The sequence below is a fragment of the Myotis davidii genome, unplaced genomic scaffold, assembly GCF_000327345.1.
Source record: "Myotis davidii unplaced genomic scaffold, ASM32734v1 scaffold108, whole genome shotgun sequence".
Classification (NCBI taxonomy): Eukaryota; Metazoa; Chordata; class Mammalia; order Chiroptera; family Vespertilionidae; genus Myotis; species Myotis davidii.
The window spans coordinates 111,429-119,406 of record NW_006299260.1 but is presented as its reverse complement, the minus strand read 5'-3'; positions in this window follow the sequence as shown (position 1 = coordinate 119,406).

The window sequence follows — 7,978 nt, the reverse complement described above, 5'->3', positions numbered from 1 at the left end:
GGCCCCACTGGGGTGCCTGGCCAGTCTGGGTGAGGGGCTGAGGGCTGTTTTCAGGCTGGGGGTGACTGAAACTTCCAACAGCTCTGTTTTTCCTTTTTTTTAAAATTTATTCTGGGCCAGCTTTAGCTTTGAGGCTTGGCTCCAGCTCTTAGGCCTCCATGGCTGAAAGTAGGTTTCTGGCCTTTGCTTACAATGTTGCGAATCTGCTGGCTGAAGTCTGGTGGTATTTGTTACAATGTTTGAAACTGCAGGCTCAGAGGCCTGCAGCCGCAGGCGGGGAACATTGGTTTCCTCCTTCACTGCAGCAAGCTAGCCTCATGTTAGTTTCAAGCTGCCTGGCTGCCAGCCGCCATCTTGGCTGACAGTTAATTTCCATATCTCGCTGATTAGCCAATGGGAAGGGTAGCGGTCGTACGCCAATTACCATGTTTCTGTTTTATTAGTGTAGATATTTTTGAGAGTAAGATTTACCTTTTCTTTTTTTCATTCTCAAATTGCATAGGCACTTAGCCTTTCTTCTCTTTATCCTATACCTCCACATATTTTGCTTAACTTTTAAAATTCATATTATAATTTATTATATTATTTTATTGCTCTTACTATTTTGTAACTTATCTAAGGCTTCCTAACAACACAGTGTTTGGCAGTATCACTTTCACTGAAAATGTTCTTAAATTGAGTAGAATTGAGTTAAATATATTATCCTGATGGTTCTCTGGTATATATCAAATGAATAGTAATGTTTTAGATTCAAAGGAAATATAATTTTTGTGAATATAGATCTAGTAGGTTTTATTTAAAAATTCATATTTATTCTCTTCTGCCACATTGTCATTTGTCATCTCATGCTGTATGAATATACCTAACAATTTTATACAGTTAACATCAACTCTTTCTTCCAACCCTCATTATAGGCAAATCTTTAGATGCCTTGTTCACTTTTGTACCTTCAGAGTATTAAGATGCTTGCTACACAGATATTACTGAATACAAACTAACTGAATAAATAAATGAATTATAATACTTAACAATGGCAAAAATAACCAAGAGTAAGAGAGTCGTTTGCAATGCAGAAAGTTTTCAGTAATGTTGACTTTTAATTTTTAGGTAATTTTTGTCATTGTCATTTTGCAGTGGAGAAAACTGCACACCAGGAAGGCTTCGTAACTTGCTTGAGATCACTAGGTTAGTACTTCGAAAGATCCATCATGTGTTCTTGTATTATGGCACCAAGGTAGTCATAGATACTTTAAGTATATTTTCAATTTCAAGATAGAAACCCTCAAGGTAATAAATAATACGTATTTGAGAAAATATAACACAACCATTTCCAACTGTATTCTTGGCCATTTGGTTGTCTCTGAAATTTGTGTTCTGCTTTTCTTTAGGTTGTTAGAGTAGATAAGTAACAAAGCATTATAAATTGATTAGTAATATAATTGTGGAAAGTTCTATGTTCTTCCATAACTAGTTAGACCCGAAGGACTAATTTCAGTGTTGTAAAATATATATATATACTTAAAAATGTAACAAAACCAGAATTGGGTAGAGAGATATTATAAAAAATAAGTGAACCTTTCAAATATAGCTTTTTAAAAAGTCTTTAAGTATAAGGCTAATTCAGTTGAGTTTTTCTTTTCTTTGTTATGAATATTAGAGGTATACCATAAATGTAAAGTTTTTTCCTGTCATATGTAGAAGAAATATTAAGATCATAATGTATAAATGTTAATTATTAATGTTCTTAATTCTATTTGCTATTCAAGCAATTGAGCAAACTTAAAATATTTAACTATAACACTTTAATGTTACAGTCATACCAAAAATTATAAACATATACAATATGATAAATAAAGTGACTACAAATTAATTTAAGGTAAATTCTTTCCCCTGAAATAGGGGCCTCTTCAAATTATTTTAATTTAGAGAGTTTTTAATCAGAATGTTGAATATCCCCAAAAGAGTCCATGAATAGATGATCTAACAACTGGATGGGGAAAAAATTATATCTCTATTTTCATTAATCTCTAAGTGAAATTTAACTTTTCTTCAATCATAAATATTGACAAAAATCCACAGCAAATTTTTAACGGGGAATGAATATGCTATATTTGTATAAAGCGGCCCATATTGATCTTAGTAAATGTTAAGTCCAGCTTATTACTTTAACCTTATTTTTCCTCTCAAAACTAGAACTTACACATTAAAAGTTTCTTTCTTTTCTAAGTATACTTTACAGAATCAGCCATTTCAGTTCCTTTGTGAACATAAGGAGCAGCCTGACCTCAAGGCCCCCAGACACAGGAGTTGAACCAGATGGCCAACTCCTCACCATGAAATCCATATCAGGACTAGCAAGGACACAGCCTGCAGCCCCTGCCCTGATCTCTTTGTTCTGCTTTTCCTCTCCCTCCTAATAAAAACCTCTGCCTGCACTGAGATGTTAAGACAGGTTTTTGAGGACAAGAGTCTCCCATTTTCTGGAGATGCCGGCACTCAAATAAAGCTCTTCCCCTTTGCACCAGCACCTGTCTTATGAGCTTGGCTTTTGTTACAACCAACAGCCAAACCTGGGTTCAATTATAGCAATACCAATATTGATCAGATGTTTTCATATCTCATTACAATTGCTACAGATAATCTTGAAATACTTCTACTTTAAAATTATGGTAATTATTAGACCTACATTAAGATATTGCTATGTAGTGCACTAATCAAGAAGTGTATATATTATTTTACTATATTAAAATATTTTGATAACTATTTCAATATATTCTTACATATTTTATAATCTTACTAGAGGCCCAGTGCATGAATTCATGCACAGGTGGGGTCCGGCCGCCCCCTCCCCCCCAATGGGGGCTGATTGGGCCGGGCTAGTGGGGAGGAGAGGCCACAGAAGGTTGGCTGGCTGCCCCAATCCCAATCTGGGTGTTGGGGGCCAATTGGGGGTGGGGCCAGCTGTGGGGATGGGCCACCCGCCCCCAGTTGGGCTGGTTGGCCAGCTGTAGTATGCATCATAGCAACTGGTCATTCTGGTCATTCTGTTTGGTTGGCTTTTATATAGAGAGATGTATTTTATTTAATACCTTTATATGATTATTCTGATTTGAGGTAGGTTCTTAAGCTATACAGACTGTCAAAAAACTAAAATGCTTTTTAAGTGATATCTAACTCAGAAATATTAATATTTAAAAGCTTAGAAATAAACATACAAAAAATTAAATATATATTTATTCAAGTAAAACAATATATTTTATAAATATGAATTATATATTTTTCTTATTATCATCATGGCTAACATAATAATCTGCATCGTGATTTTTAGGAAATTTGAATATATGGTAGATAATAAGTTGACTAGTGTTTGCTGTTTACAGATATTTGCTTGAGGTTTTTTATTTTTTATTTGTTTGTTTTAACTGTTGGCTCTATACAATGGAGCTTCCTGTGAACTATTATTTGGTTTTCTAGTGGTAGAGTTCATATAGAAAAGGTAGGACATTCGTACTTTACTTTTTTCTCATTATTTTCAATTGTCAAGGTAATGGATGTTTCCTTATTATTATTAAAATGTATTATTTTAAAGTTTTGATGAGTTTAAATTCATTGCAATGGTTTTCCATATTAAAGGTCAATTTTTTTCCATCTTTGACCAGTGGGCACCTTTTAGTGTTAGCCCTCAATTTTTTGGACATGACCCCAGCAATCTTTTATAACTTGCTTGCTAGCAAGGAATATGACAAGATATTTTATAAAAAGCCTGTGCATTTACTACTCATTTCATAGAAGTAACTATTTTTTTTAAAGGATCCTGATTTCTTTCAGTGGGGAATAACATTTAGAATCTGGATGTTAGAGGTACTCATTGCTATTGGATTGCTAATTTCATCCAGGCCTTTCAAATAGAAAGTTAGGATATGTGTGTAGGGAGATAATACAATATGATACAAGTAAACAATGATACTACCAAATTAAATTCAGGATTACAGGGTTTACACTTAACCTACTCTATATTACATTTGTATCTTTTTTGTTGTACTTATAGAATACTCTTGTACAGGAGATAATACAATTAGAAAATTTCATAATTATGCATTTACTTTATCCTATATCACACTCACCATGATGGCCTGAATTGTATCCCCTCACAATTTATATGCTGAAGCCCAAAACCTCATTGTGACTATATTTGGAGGTAGGACCTATCGAGAGGTAATAAATGTCATTTGAGATCATCAGGATGGTATTTTAATTCGACAGGACTGTTATTTTAATAAGAGGAGGAAGAAACACTAGAGATCTCTATCTGCACAGACACAAAGAGAGGAGGCCATGTGGCGAAACAATAAGAAGGCACCCCTTTGAAAGCCAGAAAGATATCGCACCAGAAACCAACCCCAATGGCACCTTAATCTTGAACTTATAGCTTGCAGACTGTGAGAAAATATATGTCCGTCATTTAAGACACATATTTGTTTTATTTTTATAGTAGCTCTGGCTGATTCAAACACTCAAAAACATCTCAAATTGAAAATTTAATAATAATACTACTAGTATGACTCAGAAAGTGTTAACAATTTTTACATAGGCTCTCCCCTTTTCCACACATAGTTCACATAGTTTATTTATACCTTGTCAGACATATAGCCATTAACTCACTATATTTTCTCCCTTTTAATTATTAATTATTCATAGTTAAATAAGGAATTATGTATTTTGTGCTCATTGCCAGCCTTTTTTTGTTGTTGTTCCTAATTTCAAAGTCACAGTAATCAAAATGGTATGGCAGTAGCATAGAAACAGACACACAGACCAATGAAACATAACAGAGAACCCAGAAATTAATCTATGCTTATATGACAAACTAAAATTTGACATTGGCACCAAGAACACACAAAGTGGTACAAATAGAGTCTTCTTTAAGTGGTGTTGGAAAACTGAATATCCACTTGCCAAAGAATGAAACTGGACCCTCATCTTACATCATTCACAAAAATCAACTTGAGATGAATTAATCACATAAATGAATTAATCTGAAACCATAAAACTCCCAGAAAAATAATAGGGGAAAAGTTTCTTAACAGTGGTTTTTGCAACAATTTTTTTTGGATATGACACCAAAACCATAGGCAACAAAAGCAAAATTAAACAAGTCAGACTATATCAAACTAAATGCTTCACACAGCAAAGAATACAATAAACAAAATGAAAATCTTTGCCAGTCTTTATATCAACATTTCTACAGTCATGTTTGCTGTCTGCAGCTTGTTGTCTAGTAGATTCTTAAAAAAAAAAAAAGTCCTCTGAAAATAGTAATCCATATATTTTTAGTAATAATGGCAAACTCTCTACACTTTGTACTTTAAAGTCAGTTTTTCTGGATATAAAAGTCTTTGAGTCACATATTTCCTTCCCCCTTGGGAAATTTAACTATATTAAGCCATTTATTTTATGGAATATTGCATTGCTTTATATGAATTTGATAATAATAAACTCCCCTTTCCCTTATAAATCACTTGCTTTTTTCCCCTAAATCTGAAAAGACATTTTTATTGTTATAGTTGAGTGATTTTATAAGAATATGATTTGGTTTTTGGTAATTCCAGGTGAATGTTCCCAGTTATGTAGACTAATATTTCAATATGTAGTTTTAATTTTTTATTTAGAAAAGTTTCTTGAGTAATCTTAGTATTTGTTCTGGTCTCATTTTTTTTTTCAGGACTGCTATTATAAATCTATATTTGATTGTTCTTTGCCACTTGTTATTTTCTGCCAAATCATTCTTATCTTTTCCCTATTTTGTGATTTAAGAAAATAAGGTCTATTTCATCCTCTAATTTCCTTATTGTTTTTGTTTTAATTTATTTGGTAGGTTCTGGAAACACCAGGGTAGCATAGTTTTGTTTTTAGGATACGTTTTCATTGATTATAGAGAGAGGGAGAGAGAGAAAAACATTGATGTGAGAGAAGAACTTTGATAGCTGCCTCAGCATGCCCCCTACTGGGGATTGAGTCTACAACCCCTGGTATATGCCCTGACCAGTGACTTCTCCATGCAGAAGACTGGAATAATGTCAACAAACTGAGCCATACTAGCCAGGGTCCTATTGTTGCTTTTATTGGCTTTAGTATTTCTTCTATCTTAGTCTTCATTTCTGAAAATATTGTTTTGTTTTATTTCTGTTTCTTTTCTTGAACTTTTTACATGAAAACAATTGCATCAGTTACAGTTTTATTTTATTTTGTGGTTATGTCTTCATGATATGATGTCATTGTTTGCAGCAATTCTATTTTCTTCCATATTTTTATTTTTCTTTGTCTATGTTTCAACTGCAATATTTTCTTATGGTCATTTTATTAACTAGGTTAATTACAATATCACTAGCATAATAGTCCTCTTTCACCTCTGAAGAGATAACACTGTAAGTCTAGAAAACAATACTAAGGATGAGACTTGTACAGTGGGAATGAAAGTGCTAAAGTTTGTTCTTTCCCTCCTTTGGAAAAAGTTAGGGGTGTTGATTACATTTAGAGTTAGTTAAAAATGTGTATAAAACAGTTACAGTTACTAAAGAAGGAAAACTTAAGTAGCAGACTTACTTTAAGGATGGAATGACTTATCTCATTCAGTCATAAGTCTAAAAGAGATTTTGAACTAATCCAAGTCTATGGTGGGTTATTAGATCAATAAACATAAGGTTATTTATTGATCTCCTATTTGGTATATCAATAACATAGATTAAATAAATATACAAGTTAATATGGTAAAATATTTCATAGGAAAAATATCTGGCCATCAAAAACTTCTGGCTCAGTGTTCAGAAAACTAAAAGGAAAAATATAAAAAAAGACATTTCTATAATTTATGTCAAAGCATTAAACCAAAATTATCTTTATGATTCAAATTCCCCCTATATGCCTTCTACCTGAATTTTCTCTAAGCAGTTCCCCACTTCTCTAAAATATTGCATACTTCATTTTATCGAGATACTTCTCTTATTAACATATTTAGAACACTATTGAATATATTACCACATTAACTAGAATGCTGTCTTATGTTAAACATAGTCAAAAGTACAATAAAATGGAAATACTTGTATCTGTTTATATGCTTTCTTCAATATTTATATACAATTGAGAACAATACATACATGGATGAGTTCTTTACGGATTTATTCATTCAACCAATATGTATTGAGAAATTCATGTGTGTCAGGAATTGTTTTGTCTCTAGGGATACAAGAGTGAACAAAACTGTCAAAAATCCCTGCCTTCCAAGAGTTTTTAAATCTGTGGGATGAAATACAGAGTATAGAAAATTAATAAGCAAGCTACATACTATATTAGAAGATGCTGAGCAGTTTGGAGAAAAATAAAGTAAGCCTCACTGAAATGGTGATGCTTCAGCAAAGATTTAGGAAGGGGATTTGCAAACCTTGTAAACATTTTAGAAGAAAAACAGAACAGTGAATGTAAAGATGGGAACATGTCTGACAAGCTCAGAAAACAGCAAACAAACCAATGAACTCTGACTGTCGCACCCTGGATGAGGGTTAGGTTATTGAGAAATGAGGCCAAAAAAAGACAAAGAGCAGGAAAGCAGCAGATCCTGTAGGACTAGTCGACACACAGACACACCCTGGTTTTTATGCTTTGTAAGCCTGGGGGTGGGATAGTATGGGCATCATTAAAGCATTTTCTGCAAGAACAAACAAACAAACAAGAAGTGACAGGTTTTTACTTATATTTTAAAACAATCATGCTCTCTGTTATATTGACAAGAGATAATAAGAGGGCAATGGTAAGAAGCCAAGAGTCCGGTTCAAAAATAATTTCAATGACATTTTCCCCAATGTTATTTCTAAAAATATTATTTGAGGTTAAGAATATGTATAATCTATACATAATAATCTGTAATGGGCTGCATGGTGCGCCCTCCCCTCCCACCACCACCACCAATGATACATCTAGGTGC